The sequence below is a fragment of the Meles meles genome, chromosome 10 (assembly GCF_922984935.1).
Source record: "Meles meles chromosome 10, mMelMel3.1 paternal haplotype, whole genome shotgun sequence".
In the NCBI taxonomy this organism is placed as follows: domain Eukaryota; kingdom Metazoa; phylum Chordata; class Mammalia; order Carnivora; family Mustelidae; genus Meles; species Meles meles.
The window spans coordinates 41,540,026-41,558,593 of NC_060075.1; the positions used below are offsets into that span (position 1 = coordinate 41,540,026).

The window sequence follows — 18,568 nt, forward strand, 5'->3', positions numbered from 1 at the left end:
ATGACAAATGTGGTCAGAGATAAGCTTATTGCTCTGTTTCTTACTTTCATTACAACATTTAGGAGGGGACCCCCAGAAAAAAGAGGGCATAATGATATTCCAGCCTTTTGTTCATTGGTATAATTTGGGTTGAACCTATTAGGATGCATCGGATTTAACCTGGCCTGCAGTCGTTGTCAGCCCCAATGAGGGAATTGCCTCATTCCCTCCCCTCCAACATCTCCAGAGCTGACGCATGTATACATCTTCCCTTGTAGGCTTAATCACTTGGGCGCCAGAGAAAGACTGTTTATAGCAGAGAGATATTGGGTGTATGGTAATGTGGTGAAAGCATAGATATTCAGTTACCTGCTCGAGAGCTTAAAATAATGGTCTGAAATGATGAACGGAAAGGAATCCGATGATTATTGGAAAGGGGGTCATGCTTCACCTACATCGTAAGAACTGACTCCAGGTGCTGCTCAGGTAAACAAGGAAATGGAGAACACAGTAAGGAAATGCTAAGAATTTGAGTCTGTTTGTCCAAGCTCTGCCAACTGTTATCCTCCTCCAGGGTGGGTGGATGGGGAAAAGAAGATAAGCCAGCATGGAACTGCCACGGAAGTTCATTCCTTGGGAGCCGAGATTAGGACATCTTGGCATGGAAAGAGTAGCAACCTGATCGGAGAGAGGTCTGTGTCAGTCCGCTCTGGTTCAGGGATCACTGAGATTAACGTCTCCGTTTAGCTGGATCCTTGACCCCGCTCCCCTCCTGCTCTCCATCAGACTAACTTGTCGAGATTTATGCCTGCCGCCGAGCTTACTGTTTATTCGGTTGAAGGATTAAAGTCCTGAATCAGGCAGATCCTACCGAATTCCTCAGTCTGATTACTGGAACCGTTTGGTGTTTGGGTTGATTTTATGGGGGGAGCTATAGGAAGTTACTTGCTGAGAAGCGTTATAAGAGCATCTAAGGTTTTCAGAAGCTGGACAGCGGTCATGCTCTACCTGGCTGGGGCTTGTCATGTCTTTGTGGGTTTTTGTTTTGTTTTGTTTTGTTTTTTGCCCCATGTTGCCCCCTTCCCTGTGGCCTGCTTTGGGCTCTCAGTTCTCATCGTGATGGCAGCAGGAGGTGGATTCTTTCCTGCTTCGCCACTATACCCAGCCTCTGCTCTTTTCCTTTGCCCAGCCAACATGTATCTAGCATGCTACAGGTTAACACAGAACGAGATGGAGGAGCCGAGGGAGGATGCTGGGACTAAAGGGCAGCTGGGTTCTGTCTCCGCCATGTAGGACCTTCGTGTCCTTGGGTAATGTACTCACAGAATTCGCTGTGCCCCTACACCTCCACATTTCCCCTAGCGGTAGATTGGTAGTATTGGGGGTGATGATTTGAGGACCTGTGTTCATTTAGGCTTGGTCACAGGTTAGGACCCAGGGAACAGATGATATTCAGCCTAGGGAGACTAACTCAGAAAAGAGGGCCAAGATCTAGGCTGTGTGTGGGCAGGACAAATGTGGATCTGATTCAGACTCTCATCCATGTCAGGGGACCCTATTTGGTGGGCAGGGGTATGGGGGGACTCTGGTGACAGGTGTCTGAGCAGACAGTGCTGCTCAGGTGAATGGCAGCTCTGTGCTTTGCAGGAGCAGGGGTGGGTGCAGAATAGGGACTGACTGAACCCTGGCAGGTACAGAGCAACCCTTCCAGACTGTTGAGAACCTGGTATGAAACCGAGAACAGGACAGAACCTCATTCCTAGGGGCTGAGGTGAAGAGTGGGAATACTTTGGGGTTCTCCATATGCTGTGCTTGCACTGTATATTATTCCATATCTCACCTGCTGCAGAGAAGGTTCCAGCCTTCTGTTACAGATCATTTAGTACCTGGTCAGGCCCATCTCTGCAGTAAGGTTGGCCTTGGTCACCTAGGGCCTGACATACTCATGGCAAGTTCCCTTTGTCCAAGATGACAGTTGTATGTATTTATCTGTTTAGTAAAAATCTATTGATTACTTACAGTGTGCCAGAGATTATGATGGGCATGGCAGATACAAAGGTCAATGAGATATGGTCCCTGTCCCCAAAAAGCTTGCACTTGAGAAAGTGTAAGAATGATTTGGGACTAATATCTTCTACTATTAGTTATAAGTGATTGCATATTTATTTTAAATGCCCATTATCTATGCTAAGGCATAATTTTTCCAGTGTTTTGATAGTTTGAGTTTTCAGGTTGGCCTATTGCTTGCACTGCAAAGGTCATTCTGGACATTTTGCAAGGATTGCAGAGGACTCCAAGTTTCTAGAGTCTACATGCCCAAATGAGTTCTTCTCTGCTCATAAAATATTAAAGGATTGCTACATTCTGATTGAGTGCTAGGCATTGAATAATAAAACACCCTGTGGTAAGAGGAAAATTGCTTTTTAATGGATTGCCTTTTGCCCACTGCCATATTAAATAAGTTACTAATATGGAAAACAAATCTGAGTGCACCCTGATGTTGAGGGAAGTATCTGTTTTTCTTCTGAGGAAAATTGGTTTCACATACAAATCCATCTTCCTTTGGTTTAACTGTGTCTGTTTTTCTGCTTCTAAGTTCATGGTTCTTCTCAGATTTGTGTCAATAATTGACCCCTGAGATCACGGTTGTGCTAGATCTATAAGCAAGTGTGGAGATCAAAGAAATACCAATGAAAACTCTAACTGGGAAAAGGACATATGCAAAAGTAGAAAGATTCAATTTTCTACAAATGCTTTGTCTTTTGCTTTAACTTAAAGTCTTTTGAGGAAACCTACTTCTGAAATACCGGTTATCTTTTGGTGTCCAAAGCAAGCATATTAACATTCAATTAAATTAGTGATACCAAATATTTATGCACCGTGTTTTTAAGACTACTTCTTTAAAAGAACTCAATTTCTGCTTCCCAATTATTAACACTGCTGCAAGAGGCGAATGTTTCATAGTGTGGCATAAAAAACAGCATCAGATAATTTATATGCTTAGAGCGCTTTATCAAGGTTATTTAATTGAGACCTGTTACACCCCTGGGAGTTAATCAAGATAAATAACATCTATGTTTATTAATGAAGAGAAGACTTACACTTACGGGATGTTGTCTGGGGGTCACTGAGCTCGAATCAGTGTTCAGGAAGCCCAAAGAATAGTGTAGAAAGAAGCAGAAAAGGGGGGTGGTTGCATGTTGGCACCGGAATGACCCATCTTTGAATCACAGACCAACTACCTAATTGGATGCCTTGGGCATGTTTCCGGTCTGTTCTGAGCTTCTGGTTCCTTATCTCTAAAGTAAAGATAATCCCTGCTGCACATAGTTGTCGGGAGGATTCAGTGAGATAATGGGCACTGCTTCTGTTGCAGGATAGATGGTTTCTTTGCAAGATAGCATTTTGCTTTCCACAAGTGGACTGCAGCTTAAGTGATGGCAGGAGAACGTTCTGACTTAAGTAACAGCTGCAACCAGGATCTGGAGCAATGACACTCGTCTCTTCACTCTTTCCATTCTGACTAGAATTATTCCTTGTAACCTGCTTTGTCCATAAGGCACTTTTGAGAGCAAGGCGCTTGTTTTCCCTCAGTTCCAATTTTAAAGATCACAGAGAAGAATCCTTAGGGACCTGGGTGTGGTCACAGATCCCCGTGGCGTGGGTAGTGCAATTGGAAACCCCAGTTAGAAGAACAGAATTGAAGAGGAGTGAAGAGCAAGACTTCAGAAGAAGAGGTGTATTGGGGGGTGTGTGTGGTGGGTCAGGGTGTCGGGAGGTGGGACGTGGTGCAGTGGCAGAAGAAGGGAGGCGTGTCACAGACAAATGCAAAGATACTCCCTATAGTGTGAAGTCCTTAGGCCGATCCCTGGCTCTTAACTAGGGCTAAAAAGTGGTGACTATTATTTGTGTTATTACAGCCCTGTCCCTAAATCCATAATAAGTTGTTGAAGGATAAAAGGAAAACTTTTTTTCTGACATAATAGGTTAATTACTTATCTTTTGGTTGTGTAGCCCCTTAGGCAGTTATCTTCCAATATCAAGTGGAGCTAGGGTATTCTTTTTGTCTCCCATTCATTCAGTATCTACAGGGCTGTTCTCTATGAGTCAGGATCTAATCTCTGGTGATGTGGACTTAGAACACACACTCTGTCCTCAAGCAGCCTACATGCTGACAGGAGAGTCCTTCACATAAATAATGAGAAAATGCATTGTCATTTGGAACATTATGTTTAAGTTACATTAGCGTCACTAGAAGGCAGTGGTTGGTTCTTTCTGCTCATGGGAAGCTGGACGGACTAAAGAAAGGAGTCTTGGGAGGTGTGACACAGAAAAGGAGATACTCAAGAGATGGAAAGAATAACCATGTAAGCACAGATATGTGTATGGTGGGCAGCCGCTGTTAAAAATTCCAGGCAGTGAGGTCTAAATGAAAAGACTTGTAGGTTCAGAGAATTCTGGTTCCATGTGGCTAAAGCAGATGGCTCAAGGGAGCAAACAAATGGAAAAGATGCTGACAGAAAAAGCAAGAGTTAAATCATAAAGATTTGCCACGCGGAGGAGTTCGGACTTTATAAGCAATGGGAATCAGTAGGCGGATTTTAATAAGAAATGCCCTAGTCCTGGGCATAAAATTCTAGAATTAGATTATGTCTTCTGGTTATGACAAGAACTTGTGAGTATAATAATGTATGGGGCCAGGACCAGGGACAAGCTGACCTCATGCTAGCCCCAACCCAGCCAGGATAGCAGTTAGGAAGCTTTCAGCTGCAAGTAATAGAAATCCCAACTCAAAATGGCCTATGTAGGAAGAAGCTTTATTGAATATCATAACTGCAGAGTTGAGTAAGTCCTAGAGTTGATTAATTTAACTGTTCAGGAATATCATCAAGGACCCAAGTTCTTTCTACCTTTTGGTTCTGCTATCCTCGATGTACAAAATTTGTCCTCAGGCAGATAGCAATATGGCGGCCATCATCACATGGTCCAGAGGAGCAAGAAGCTGTATATTCTAGTAAGTCTCTTTTAGATGTCTAGAAGTGTTTCCAAAAGTCCTTCAGCAAACTTTCTCTAATGTCTCATTGGCAAACACCATGGCTTGTGCCTATGCCTAACTGAGTCTTTGGTAAGGGAAATAAGACCAACATTAGCTATTCCTTAGACTGGGCATGGAATCAAATTCCATTTTTTTTTTGACATTATTTGTTTATTAGAGAGAGCAAGCAAGCGAGAGAACATGAGCAGGGGGAGGAGCAGAGTGAGAGGGAGAAGCAGACTTCCCCTGAGAAGGGAGCCCAATGCAGGGCTCCAACCTGGGACCCCAAGATCATGACCTGAGCTGAAAGCAGAGCCTTCACCAACTGAGCCACCCAGGTGTCCTGAACCAGCCTTCCTTGAGTATACAACCACAAGATGATAGGTAGCTAAAGAAAATTGAGGTACTATTCAGATGGGGAAAATAGCTACTTGCAGCCCTTAATTCTTTCCCTCTACTTGGAAAATTTCTTCTGCGTTTCCCTACTGCAGCAGAAAACTATAGCAAATTGAAGTCCGATTACAGCCCTCTGTCATTTGCCTTTACTGGGAATTGGGGACTGCATTAGTATTTTTTTTTTAAATGTAGCAATATCAGAGGTTGCAGAAAAATGGTAATTGAGTTTTGATTATAATGTATTTCATTTCTCATCACTAAGATGCTAGGGCTCCACTACCTTACTTCCCTTTTAGCCGATGTCTGTTTTTCACTTCCTCAATTATGCTTTTGTATGTGGGTTATTCTCAAGGGTATTTTGAAGGGCAGAATGGACATACATTTGTGATTAAAGTTTTCATATTTCCCTGAAACAACTTTGCCATCTTCACCTATTTGACCATATATAATTAGATTAAAACTTGAGCTACTTCCTTGTTTTGAAAAAACAAGAATAAAATCTACATCACACGCTATGAAAATACTCAGCATTTCCTTACTTGGTCTTTCAGTGGCGATATTTATTACAACACACCAGTGGTGCTGAGTGAAGCACCTTGTATAATTCATCACCCAGACACCTCTGTTTTAGCAAGTAAAAATAACACAGATGAGCAATCTGAAAGAACTCTTTGGAGTAGAGTAGCAATTAGAATAGACACTTAACTCTGGGACATTGGTGTTTTCGTACTTGGAGAAGTACCATCCATCACTTTCACTCTTAGAACATTCTGGTTACAGAAAACTCAAGAAAAGTAGATTGAACAATTAAGCCTCTTTAGGGCCCTCCCCACCCCCTCTTTAATAACAACTTATACCCATGCTCCATGGAAAGTTGAAGCCTGCCAGATCTCGTCTCAGTCTTGAATCTTCGTTTTTGATGTCTGTTTTCATATTATACTTCACCTTTAAGTTTACCTGGGTGGCTCAGTGGTTTAGGCCACTACCTTCGGCTCGGGTCATGATCTCAGGGTCCTGGGATCGAGTCCCGCGTCAGGCTCTCTGCTCGGCAGGGAGCCTGCTTCCCTCTCACTCTCTCTGCTTGCCTCTCTGCCTACTTGTGATCTCTCTCTGTCAAATAAATAAATAAAATCTTTAAAAAAACACACACAAAATTAATTATTTATTTATTAATTAATTAATTTTAAAAACGTTTGTGGTCTGAGCCTATATTGAGAAAGTTGTATCCACTTTGGCCCCAAATGAAAAATGTCAAAGAAGAGAGTATAAAAGTCCACTGAGTGTAGTGTTTATGATAATTATAGAACTGTTATCAGGATTTGTAATAGTATCACAAGGCAGGAGGACCTAATGTATGGTTCTTGCATTCAGAATCAGAAGCACTTGGTAATTGGCACAGCTGATACAAGTAAGGGCTTTTGTCAAGACGGTTCACCATCTTGCTCCTTAGTCTTCCATTGGTAACCTGGGGCTATCATCATCATCCTCCCCATCACCACCACCACCATCATGATCATTCTCATCTCAGAGTTAGATGAAGAAATATAGGTGAAAGTGTTTTGTTAACTGTAAAATGCCCAATTGGTGAAGGAGATAACAACCAAAATTCGCACAGATTTAGAGACCCCGAGATGCATCTATTCCTGTAGCAAAGTCAGCTCCGTGACTTAAGAATTTGAAGTTCTGTGGTGATTGCTGGTGTTTCAGAAGATAGTACTTGTCGATCCTTCCAAAATCACGAGGTAATCCTTATCACCATAGGAAGTGATTGCTGAGAGAAATTAAACTTAGCCGTTTAAAAGAATCTCAAGCATATCTCCATTACAAGTGGATGAAAATAATTCATATTTATCACAGGCAGTTTTTAGCACCTGCTCCTTGTTACCTCGTTTCTGAGAAGACATGTAGCTGGGAGCAACCAGCATCCATTTCTTTTGTCTTTGAGGTTCCAGATTGACAGATGAGCTTGTCTCTGATGTTGTAGATTGAGAGGTGAGCCTGATAGGTTTGCCGAACCTCATGAAGAGACAGACACAGACCTGTTGAAAAAACACAGATGCCCACTTGTCGTCCCTCCCACCGTGTAGAAATACTTTTCTACCAGGTTCATCTCAAACATCACATGACCATTCTGATTCCTCCTTTGCATTCCTGCTGAGGAGGACATCCTTCTCGGAATTCCTGTAGCACTTTATCTCTGCCTCTTTTATTATACTTCCTCCTGTTGTAGAATACTTTTTTTTTCTTTAATTCCTGGTCCCATTTCCCTAGAAGTTGAGGTGGTTTATTGTAAAGTATAGAGATAATTTTAAAACAAATAAGTGGTAAAAACAAAGGCAAATAAAAATTATAACTAAAATGCAAAGTGCATTTTATTGATTGATTGATTTGACAGACAGGGATCACAAGTAGGCAGAAAGGCATGCAGGGGTGGGGGAGCAGATTCCCTGCTGAGCAGAGAGCTGGATGCTGAGCTCAATCCCAGGACCCTGGGATCATGACCTAAGCCGAAGGCAGAGGCTTTAACCCTCTGAGCCACCCAGGTGCCCCCAAAGTGCATGTTTTAAAGGCCTTCATAGTTACTAGTGGTAGGCTTGAATTTGGCTCAAAGATTTTGTCCCAGGGAAGCAAGAAGGGCTCAGTAATGGAAAACAGATGAGCGCACATCTCACATGAGGAAGCTCGACGTGTAAATCCAAATGCTAGTTTCGGTTAAGGCTAAAATAGTATTTGATAGCACTTAATATTTGTTAACGATGATGGAATAGACATGTTCTTAACATTATTTTTTTAAAGCTTCTGTAAATCTGCCAATACTATATTTAAAACAGTGATAGCAAAACAGTTTTCCCATTAAATCCTGGAACTAAAAGTCTGATACTGTCGAATGCTAATATTCACTAATATTATTTCTCCTTGATCTGGAAGAGACAGACAAATAGAGGTATAGTTCACTGATAGAAACAAAATATTTTAGATTATAGACAATAAAACTATCTCTCTAGAAATTCCTGAAGGAACGAAAGAAAAGCTGTTAGAATTCATATAGTTCAGAAGAGTAGCTACATAGTGGGTAACAGAAAATTGTTAGCCATTCTGCTTGTCAGCAGTATTTAGTTAATTATAAAATGGAAGAAGAGATTCTTTTTAGTGTCCAGACAAATGTACAGCTTCTGATGAATCCTAATGGAAAACATCTCAGATTTCGATGTGAAGAAATCTGCAAGGCTTCATGAAGATACACAAGTTTTAAATAAAGAGTGAATGTTGTATTCCTGGAAGGAAAACATTAATGTTGGAATAAAGATGTGAGTTCTCCAAATCAGTACGCTGGCCCATGTATCATCCCAAACTACCAACAGAAACTGGGATGGAAACTCCACAGAGTGATTGTGGGGTTCATTTGGAAGAATAAGGAGGGGCAGTTGGTAAGGAAGGACTGGTAAGGAGAACAGTGAAAAGTGAATGGACCTAAGAATATATTCCCTTTTTTAAAAACATTTTTTTGCAAGAAAGTCCAAAGCACACATTCATATGTACCTTTCACCCAGGTTTACCTATCGTGTTAATATTTTCCGTATTTGCTTTATCATTCTCTCTTTCTACACCCAGACACACCCATGCACACACAGATGCACATTCCCATGTATTATGGAAATATGAAAACTTTTTATGACAGGAAAAAATTAGGTATCATCTGAAGAAAAATAAGGAAATAAAATGATTTTAAATTGGATCCAGCTCTGGCCTGTGATCTGTTGGAGGAAAAGGTGCTGAGAGCCCTGCCTAGCAAGAGGCTTCCCAAGAGAGCTGTGGGGCGGAAGGTTTCGGGTGCTACAAGGTGAGGCACCATCACGGAGCAGTGCTGGGAACCTGGCTTAGAATACTCACCACCGGAAGTCTGAGAGGGGCTTGCTGCCACCTGACAGCACCCCGCGCAGGTCGGGGGGTTTGTGCTGGTGAAATTTGTGCCCACCTTGCCTTCTGTTCTTCTATAGCATTGTGGGTGTGGCTGACCTAAAATCCATGGTTATACGCATGAGGAACTATGGATTTCAGGACATTCAGCTTCTTAAAGAAGTTAAAACGTTATAAAAAAAGACATAAAATGAACAGGATCCCAGTAGATGAAAGAGGCCATTTGCATGAATGGTACTTTCACTTCTCGTCTGCTACATCATTCTAGTATTTAAGTGAGTAGTCTCACTCCAAAAAGTGTAAAATGTAAAACCATCTTTCCCTAGTTCTGAACCCTGAGTTTGGACCCAGAGCCTCTTTTTCCAAAGTGGTACTTTACTCAGCCTCCCCAGCATTTATTGTAGCATTGTGATGTGCCACACCATGAGCTTCAAGGTCCTAGGATGCTGTAGTGGTAGAACATTAATTTGGAAAGGGAGCATTAAATTAGAAAGTAGTAGTGGAATGCCGAAAGATTCAAATCGAGGGTAAAGGGGCGCCTGGGTGGCTCAGTGGGTTAAAGCCTCTGCCTTTGGCTCAGGTCATGATCCCAGGGTCCTGGGATTGAGCCCCACGTCGGGCTCTCTGCTCTGCGGGGAGCCTGCTTCCTCCTCTCTCTCTGCCTAGCTGTGACTTCTCTCTGTCAAATAAAATATTAAAAAAAAATTGAGGGTAAAGTAAAGTAGACCACGGAGAGAGAGGAATGAAAAGGACCACAGTCTGGATGCCGGACTGCACTGAAATAGTGGTAAAATGCATCCTGTTAGGTTTTGAAAATCAAAACTTACATGAGTAAAACAAAAACACTAACAAGCACAAAACCCGGAAACATGTTTGCAGCTTTGGTCTTTAACTTACTTCCCACAGATGTACCCCCCCCCAACCCCTGCCCCTAGGGAAGTCCCCAGTGGTTGGGAGAGCAAGGAGGATAGAACACTCTAGGATGCCATGTACAGCCTTTCATCCTTCACCCCGGGCCTTTGGATGGAGAGATTTTCCTGGTGGTTGGAGTAGATTAGGTGGTAGATGCTAGCGGCGTCTCCTGGCCCTGAGCACTTTAATTTCAATCAGACACCACTTGCTGATTTATGGGGCACCTGGGTCGCTCAGCCGGTTAAGCATCCGACTCTTGATTTCAGCTCAGGTCATGCTCTCAGGATGGTGAGATCAAGCCTTGCCATTGGCACTGAGCCTGGAGCCTGCTTGAGATTCTCTCTCTCCCTCTCCTTCTGCCCCTCCCCCACTCCTGGGCATGCACTCTCTCATAAAAAAAAAAAAAAAACTACAACCAAAACACTTGCTGATTTAAAGATAAGCAGAAAAAAATTTATTTTATTTTTTTTTCCATTTTATTTATTTTTTCAGCGTAACAGTATTCATTCTTTTTGCACAACACCCATTGCTCCATGCAAAACGTGCCCTCCCCATTACCCACCACCTGTTCCCCCAACCTCCCACCCCTGACCCTTCAAAACCCTCAGGTTGTTTTTCAGAGTCCATAGTCTCTTATGGTTCGCCTCCCCTCCCCAATGTCCATAGCCCGCTCCCCAAAAATTTATTTTTTAAAATGACAATGAACATTGTCAGTTATTAAATGCTTTCTACACGGCAGGCGATTCTCTGAGGCAATACTCTCTTAACTCTTTCAGCATCTCCATTTACAGACAAGGGGCCTGGGGCCTTCAGAGAGGTTAAACAGACCAAGGTCACACAGGCAGTTAGATATAGTTAGCTGTTGTGGGATTTGCTTGTGCTCTTTACTCTGCACTCTTGCGAAACGCTGTAAACCATTGCTTTCATTTTTTAAAATGTCTAGTCTTCCTCACAGACTGTAAGCTCCTTGAGCAGGAGACTGAGAGGGAATTCATCTTCATCCTAACCTGTAGCCCAGTGCCTTACGTACAGTGTGCACTTAATAAGTATTTATTGCATGAATACAGTAGCTTTATATTTGCTTAAGGGTCGGTTCCAAAAATATTTTTCAGATGACACTAAATTTTTTATGAACTTTCTGTGTTACCTCAAAACCTCTCAAGCAGCATTTTTTCCCTTAATAAAGTGAGAATGAGTTCTACAAAAGGGTGCCTCCTCAGTCCTACCCCTTCTCTTCCTCCTCAGGATAATTTAGTGAGAAGGCCTACTGAGTCCAAATTTGAATCAGAAAATATCAACACTACAGTATGTTCCCCAAAGAGGAAAAAATGATCTATTTTCAATCTTGTGTTTCAGAACACACAGCTGTGTGACTTCCTAATTTATTGTATTCCAGACAGCTCTCGGCTTGCTTCTTGTCTCTTACCCACCCCCTGGATCTGGGAGATGGGGCAGACTTTAACCAGTCCAGAGTGTGAGTGCAAAGGAGCCAGAGAACTGCTCCTCCAGGGACGCCTCCTGCCCAAGCAGGGGCGCACCGCAGCTCGGACCTGAAGGGAGCCGGGTTTCCCAGGCTGGCTGCCGCGGGCTCGAAAGGCAGCTGTCACCTCTTTTAGGTCGGCCCCAGCTGCCTGTGTGCTGCCCAGGAGGGTGGTCATCCCCCTGCCTCTGAGGAGCAGGACATATCTTTGGATCCCAGCAATCGAGCCCAACGTGGCTTCCCTTAATTTGGCTCTCCAAGGGTTTGGCCACAAGAACAGATTGCAGCTGTGGCCTGAGCATCTTTAGAAGTGTGAATCATTTTTTTTTTTCCTAAAGAAGTTATTTTGAGCCTTATAATTGCATATTTCATGTTGCGGGTTTTTTGTGTGTGGTTTTTTTTTTGTTTGTTTGTTTTTTCATAGAATCAGGAGAATGACTTGCATTTTTTTTTTTTAAATAGATATCTGCTTGATTCTTTGCTCATCTATCTTGTATAACCTGGGCTGGTGTTTTCTGAATGTGGCTGTGCATCAGATTTGCTTGGGGGAGCTTCTGGGAAATAGAAATTCCTGCCGTGGAACCCAGAAATCAGTACACTTAATAAACTGGCCAGTTCATTCCTAGGCAGCTGGCTCTTCTCTCCTACATTTGGGAATCTCTGTTGAACTTTCTTCATGGTAATGTGGATCATGGTTAAATGGCTATCTTAATGGGTGCTGAAAGCACTAGATCGGGCATTAGAGGTCACAGGTTGTAGATCCGGCTTCATTCGGACCAGCTGTAGATCAGCCTAGTCTCCTGTGTTGTCCCTTAGTCTCCTCTGGTATAAAACCATTACTGCCCAGGTAGCCACCAGCTCCAATGCTGCTGTGTTAAGTCCTTCTTATGTACCCAGTATAGGGACTCTAACCACTAAATAAGTTGACTAAAACTTGGCCATCCTCAGTTCTTGAGTGATGTGTATAACCTAGGTTGGAATTGGATTCTGTGCCAGAGCGTGAAAGAAATGCCCAAAGACCTTGTTAGGCCGGGTTCCTGGTGATGAGACAACCTGGCAGCATGGACCAAGAGAACTTGTTTTCTGCCATACAGAGATGACTGCTCTCACCTTCTGAGCGTAGAATTTAGTCTAATGTGCTTTTCCCACTCTGAATTTTTTCCTCCTTTGAAATATCAACTTTATTGCCAGCAAAGAGTTCTTTGAGAAGAATTAGACCTTAATTTTGCCAGAACAGATCAAGGAAATGGCAAAAAAAACATTCCTTTGGCTTTATTTTCCCCGCCTAGCTGATTTCACACTGTCGTTTCCCACCTTGATTCTCTCCGCTGGGTTTGGTGGCTCTTGCCTCTCCATCGTGTGGCGCGGCTGTTGGCTGAAGCAGCTGCCTCTCCCATTTTTACTTGGAAACAGGAGAGTTTAAATAATCCTGAAACTTGGAAGAAGAAACAAGCCTAAATCCAAAGGCTGTTTAACATTTCTGCAAGTCATACCTATTCGCATCCTGAGAAACACAGCTCTAATGGTTTCTTTGGCTTTTATTGGCTAAGTAATAGTTTGGGGAATTGCTTTGTACCAGAGCCCAGACGAAGCCGACCAAAGAGCACACACTTTATGTCCCATCTCTGCCTGTCCAAGTCAGAACTAATCCTGCTTCTTCTCTGTGTCGTTAATGTTATCAGAGGAAAACCTCACATTTAAAGCCTCATGGGTTGACTGTTCTGATCAGTTAACGCATTTCTGCTTTGGGTTAGGAGTTTACCTTAATGCATATACTGTAACAATTTTTCCTGTTCCATTTTATTCTAAAAATGAGATAATACCATCCTTGGCCCTTTGTCACCTGATTCTTTTCACTTAATGCATTAAATGTGTTACCTCTTTCTTTCTAGTAAATTTACTAATTTGCAGTTTATTCAAACTTTCGATAGTTTAATAGTGTTTCATTTTATATGCGTATTGCCATATTGTGGATACAGATATAAATAGTACCCCATCTTATGAAAGTATGGGTCTTTCATCAACAGATAGTTACATTGTTTACGAATTTGTGTTTTTACAAAGAGCACCTGGATGAACATTTGCCCAGTAAATGCGCCTAGTTAATGCGCCTAGTTAACCCCTTAGTACTTGAGCCATAGCAGTGAAATAAAACAGAATGCCTTCTCTTTCCTTAGGCTGCATATATTTATTTCACGTGGAGAAAAAACAGACAATAAAGAAAGAAGTATGCCGCATGGTGAAAAGTGCAATGCAGAAAAGTCAGAACAAGAAGATGCACGGCATTGTCTCCCTGAAAAGACTGTGTTTATCACAAATATAGGAACCGAGATAGTATTGGGACGAGAGTTTTCCCCAAAGTATAAAGTGTATGTGTATATATCTATATCTATATATCTATATATAGATATAAAAGATATACTTTTAAAGTGTATATATATACTTTATATATATATAAAGTATAGCAGTATAAAGGGCCCTGAGGCAGGAGTGTCCAGCCCTGGGAGTGAAGAGCTAGGAGGCCAGTGACAGGAGCAGGAGCAGAGAGAAGTAGGTGGGGAGTAGCAGGAGATAAAGTGGGCTTGTGGAGTGGAGACATTCTGCCACTGTAACAAATTTAGCTTTTACTCTTTGTGAAAAGAAAAGCCACATGATGGTTTGAGCATACCTGTGACATTATATAACTTACCATTTTAAAGAATTGTTTGGGTGATCTGTGGACATTGGAATATGGTACGCTCCGTGACAGTATGCAAGTCGAGAGGTGACAGTGATAGGAACCAGGGTGTCAGCAGTAGAGATACTGAAAAGCAGTTGGATTCCAGGTATATTTTATTTATTTATTTTTAATTATTTATTTATTTTTTAAAATTAACATAATGTGTTACCTGTTTCAGGGGTACAGGTCTGTGAATCATCAGTCTTACACAATTCACAGCACTCACCATAGCACATACCTCCCCAATGTCCATCACCCAGCCACCCCATCCCTCCCAACCCCCTCCACTCTAGCAACCTTCAGTTTGTTTCCTGAGATTAAGAGTCTCTTATGGTTTGTCTCCCTTTCTGGTTTCATCTTGTTTCATTTTTCCCTCCCTTCCCCTGTGATCTTCTGTCTTTTGTCTCAAATTCCTCATGTCAGTGAGACCAGATATATTTTAAAGGTAGAACCAAAAGGATTTCCTTGACAGATTGAATTTGGATGGGAAATAAAAAGAAGCATTGAGGATGGGCAGCCGGAAGCATGGACTTGTCACTGAGATGGATGGAGAACATAAGAGACCAGCAGTTTTGTTTGGGTTATGTTAATTTCAAGATGCCTTTTAGACATGGAGTGGAGATGTTGATTTTGTAGTTGGATATGTATATGTCTAGAGTTCCGGGGATGATTCTGAGCCAGAGATTTAACTTTGGGCATCATCAGCATGGAGACAGTGTTTATAGCTGAGATTGGATGACAGCCTCCAAGAGGCTCCAGGGTTCAGCCATGAAATCCCCCAAAAGTTGCTTGTTGGAGAGAAGAGGAGGAACTGAGAGAGGAATTGTAGGGATGTAAGAAGCAAATCAGGAGAAAGTTCAAGTACAGGTCAAGGAGAGATTCCCTGTAGGAATTGCTGCAGACCGTGGAAGTACATGAGGATTTGAGAATTGATCAGTGATTTTAGCAACCATCAGTGGAGGGCAGGGGTGACCTGAGCAAGAGCAGTTTCAGTGGGGGTGGTGGGGAGAGATCCTGACTAGACAGGTTGACAGCAAGTGAAGATACAGGAATTAGGATGGTGAACACAGAGGAATGACACTCAGCATGGCGTGAGACGGGCTGCGAGGGAGGGGACGCAGAGTCAGCCCTCAAAAATCTTTCTAGCTATTTGACACGGCCATGGCATTCTAGCATGAACATTATTCTAGTATTAAGTTTTATTGTATTTTTCAAGAGTATGTTTCCAGACAACAGATTTGAAGTGAGAAACAAACCGGTCCTTCCCCTCATCATGTGAGGGGTATAGACCATTGTTGAAAGGGGTTTTGCTTTAGAGCAGAGTAGAAAAATCAGGTGGAAGCTGGAGGGGAAGTTACAGTCAAGTGAGTTTTTTTTTTTTTTAATGATGGTAGAAGTTATAGCTTGTTTATTATGTACTCACAGGAATGATTCAGTAGAGAGGGGAAAAGTGATGATGAAGGAGACCTCTATCTCTATGGCTATGTCTTTGTTCGAATCTTCAAATAACTTCCTTAATGAAATGCCTGCCAATGGATCCTGAATCAAAGAGTACATGCCTTTCATGTTTTTGTAATCCAATGTAATATATGTGCATTCTTGGAATAGTTTTAAATATGGAGAAGGAAAACTAATAAATCGTCCCATTCTCCTACCACCAAGATAAGTTGGTGTTTTTCCCCCCATAAAAATGAGATTAAATTATGTTATTTTAAATGTTCTATTCTTTCCATTTAATATATTATGACTGTCTTCCTATAGCAATAAATATATATTACATCATTATTTAATGCCTCTTTAATATTTCATTGTGTGGATCAACCATAATGATTTTGACCAGACTCTTATTACAGGATATTCAGGGATGTTTCCATTTTTAGCGGAACTAGCTCTGTGATGAACATCTTTGTAATTCCATCCGATTGTTTCCTCAGCGTTAATTCTTGGAAGTTCAAGTTTCATGTCAAGTGGTCTGAAATTTTAGGGCTTTTTATTCCTTTACAGTTTACCCCTAGAAAGACTGAGGCATCTGTATCCACTGAGCAGGCCGTGGATTTCAGGACAAGGTTTAACACAGCTTTTTGAACTACTGAAAAACTGGGGGGTGGAGGAAGAAACCCGAGATGGTGAGATTTGGGGTGATGGTGTATAGGGAGACCATCAGGCAGGTCAACACAGACCTAATAGACACAGACACGACAGAGATTTATAGCGTTAGATGCAATCAGTATTTATTTATATGCAGCCTCATTATGACTTTCACGAAATCTGGGTACTTTTACCTTCATGGACCCCTTCCTCTTTAAAACTGTATTAAAACTTATAGTTTCGACTTCATTATTATAAAGATGAATTTCATCCAGGCTGGATTCATTATTGACTATTCATTATTATCCTATTTATGCTTCTCTTCTGATATTAAAAGCGAGTAAGCTGGAAACATTACATGGACTTCCGAAGTATCACACGCCCTCAGAGCTGCGCCTGCCCAGCCCGATACATAGGTCAGCCCTGATAATGCTTCTCTGTGCTTTTAATATTCCTAATGATGAACAGATGTTACTTAGGACCAAAAAGAAAAAAAATCAGAATACATTTATAAATGCTCATGGTCCCTTGTAGATTTCTTTAGGTTTTTTTTTTCCCCCTACAAAGGGAGGAGGTGTTTTCCTCTTTTCCCTCATATCCCATCCTACTTCCTCTCTAGCAGGGGGCTGTAAGGGAAGGCCTGGGTCCTGCTGTAAGGAAAAACTAAAACCTAACTCGCTTCCCTCAACTTGCTGCTACTCCTGATCCCTGGTGTCACCATTTACCTAATTGTTTGCCCTGGAACTGATGTCATCCTCACTCACAGCCTCACATCCACAGCCAGTCAGGAACCCAAGTCCTGTCCAGTCAGTGCCTGGAGGTTTTTCTTTGCTTTTCTTTTTTTGTAATTGAGATGTAATTGACATCTTACCTCATATTGGTCTTAGCCGTGCAAATGTGATGATTCAGGAAGGGAAGCTGATGTATGTCCCTGTTGTGATATGATCACCAGAATTAAGTTGAGTCAGCGTCCAGCACTTCACAAAGTTCCAAGTTTGTGTGTTGTGGTGAGAGCTTTCATGATCTATTCTCTTAGCTCCTTTCAAATATGCAATACAATATGGTTGACTGTAGTCACTGTGCTGAGCCCTACATCCCCAGAAAGTCTGTACCTTTTGACCGCTGAAGATACCTGTCTCCTCCATTACCCAATTCCGACCACCGCGGTCCTGCCTCCTCACCTGCCCCTCTCATCCATCCCTGCTCCTTCTTGCAGCCGGGGCTTTATCTAAGACACAAATCAGGTCTGTTTACTCTTATTTATTAAAATGAGATGGCTCTTGTGGGCTCCTGTTTTCTCTCAAAGTCTAAACTTCTTTTCACCACCCCCATGCTCCAGAAATCGCACCATGATGTGCTTCCTCTTCACTCTGGACCTTTACACACACTGGCTCCCCACCCTAGAACACCCACCCTCCATTCATTTGTGCTCCCACCTCAGACTCACTCTTCAGCTCCCCCTCCCTGACAGCACCCTTCCACAGGGCTGCACTTGAACCCTGAACTTTCCCCATCGGGGCACATCTCACACTACATGGAAATCACTTGTCTGTCTTTGCACATTTTTCTCCCTCCAGCTCCATCTGCTTCATAATTAGTGTCAGTTCCCTCCAGATTCTTGTGTGAGGCTGTCCTTCAATCAGCACGGATAAGAAGCTTCAAGCGGTTGCATGGGTGGCAGCCAATGGTGCCATTATTGAACTGGACACCAGACAGTTTTGTTATAACATTGAACCGATTGTCTCTGGGGTTATAATTTGGATAGTTAGTAGTCAATAAAACCTCTCAGTCAGGACCAGCCAAGTCATGTGGGATGACAGCCAGCAGTGGGATGGGTCATAGCCTCAGCGTCCAACACACAGGAAGAGCTCAGCAGGTACTGTCTGTCACCATCATCCTGGTGGAGGTGGCACTGGGAATCTGGCCCACCAGGATTTGCCCTCTCCTCTCTGGAGGCTGTCTGTTTGATGGTGGCGTCAGTCAGATGGAGGTCAGAAGCCAGCAGGTGAGTCCTCTGGTTCCTAGGTTGTCACCAGCAGGA

General features: G+C 42.5%; 1 protein-coding gene across 7 annotated transcripts in view; it reads left to right on the plus strand.

The window, feature by feature from the left end:
* ELMO1 (engulfment and cell motility 1) overlaps positions 1-18,568 on the plus strand; it is a 533,506-nt gene that overhangs the window by 296,752 nt on the left and 218,186 nt on the right. The gene's annotated exons all lie outside the window — the stretch shown is intronic.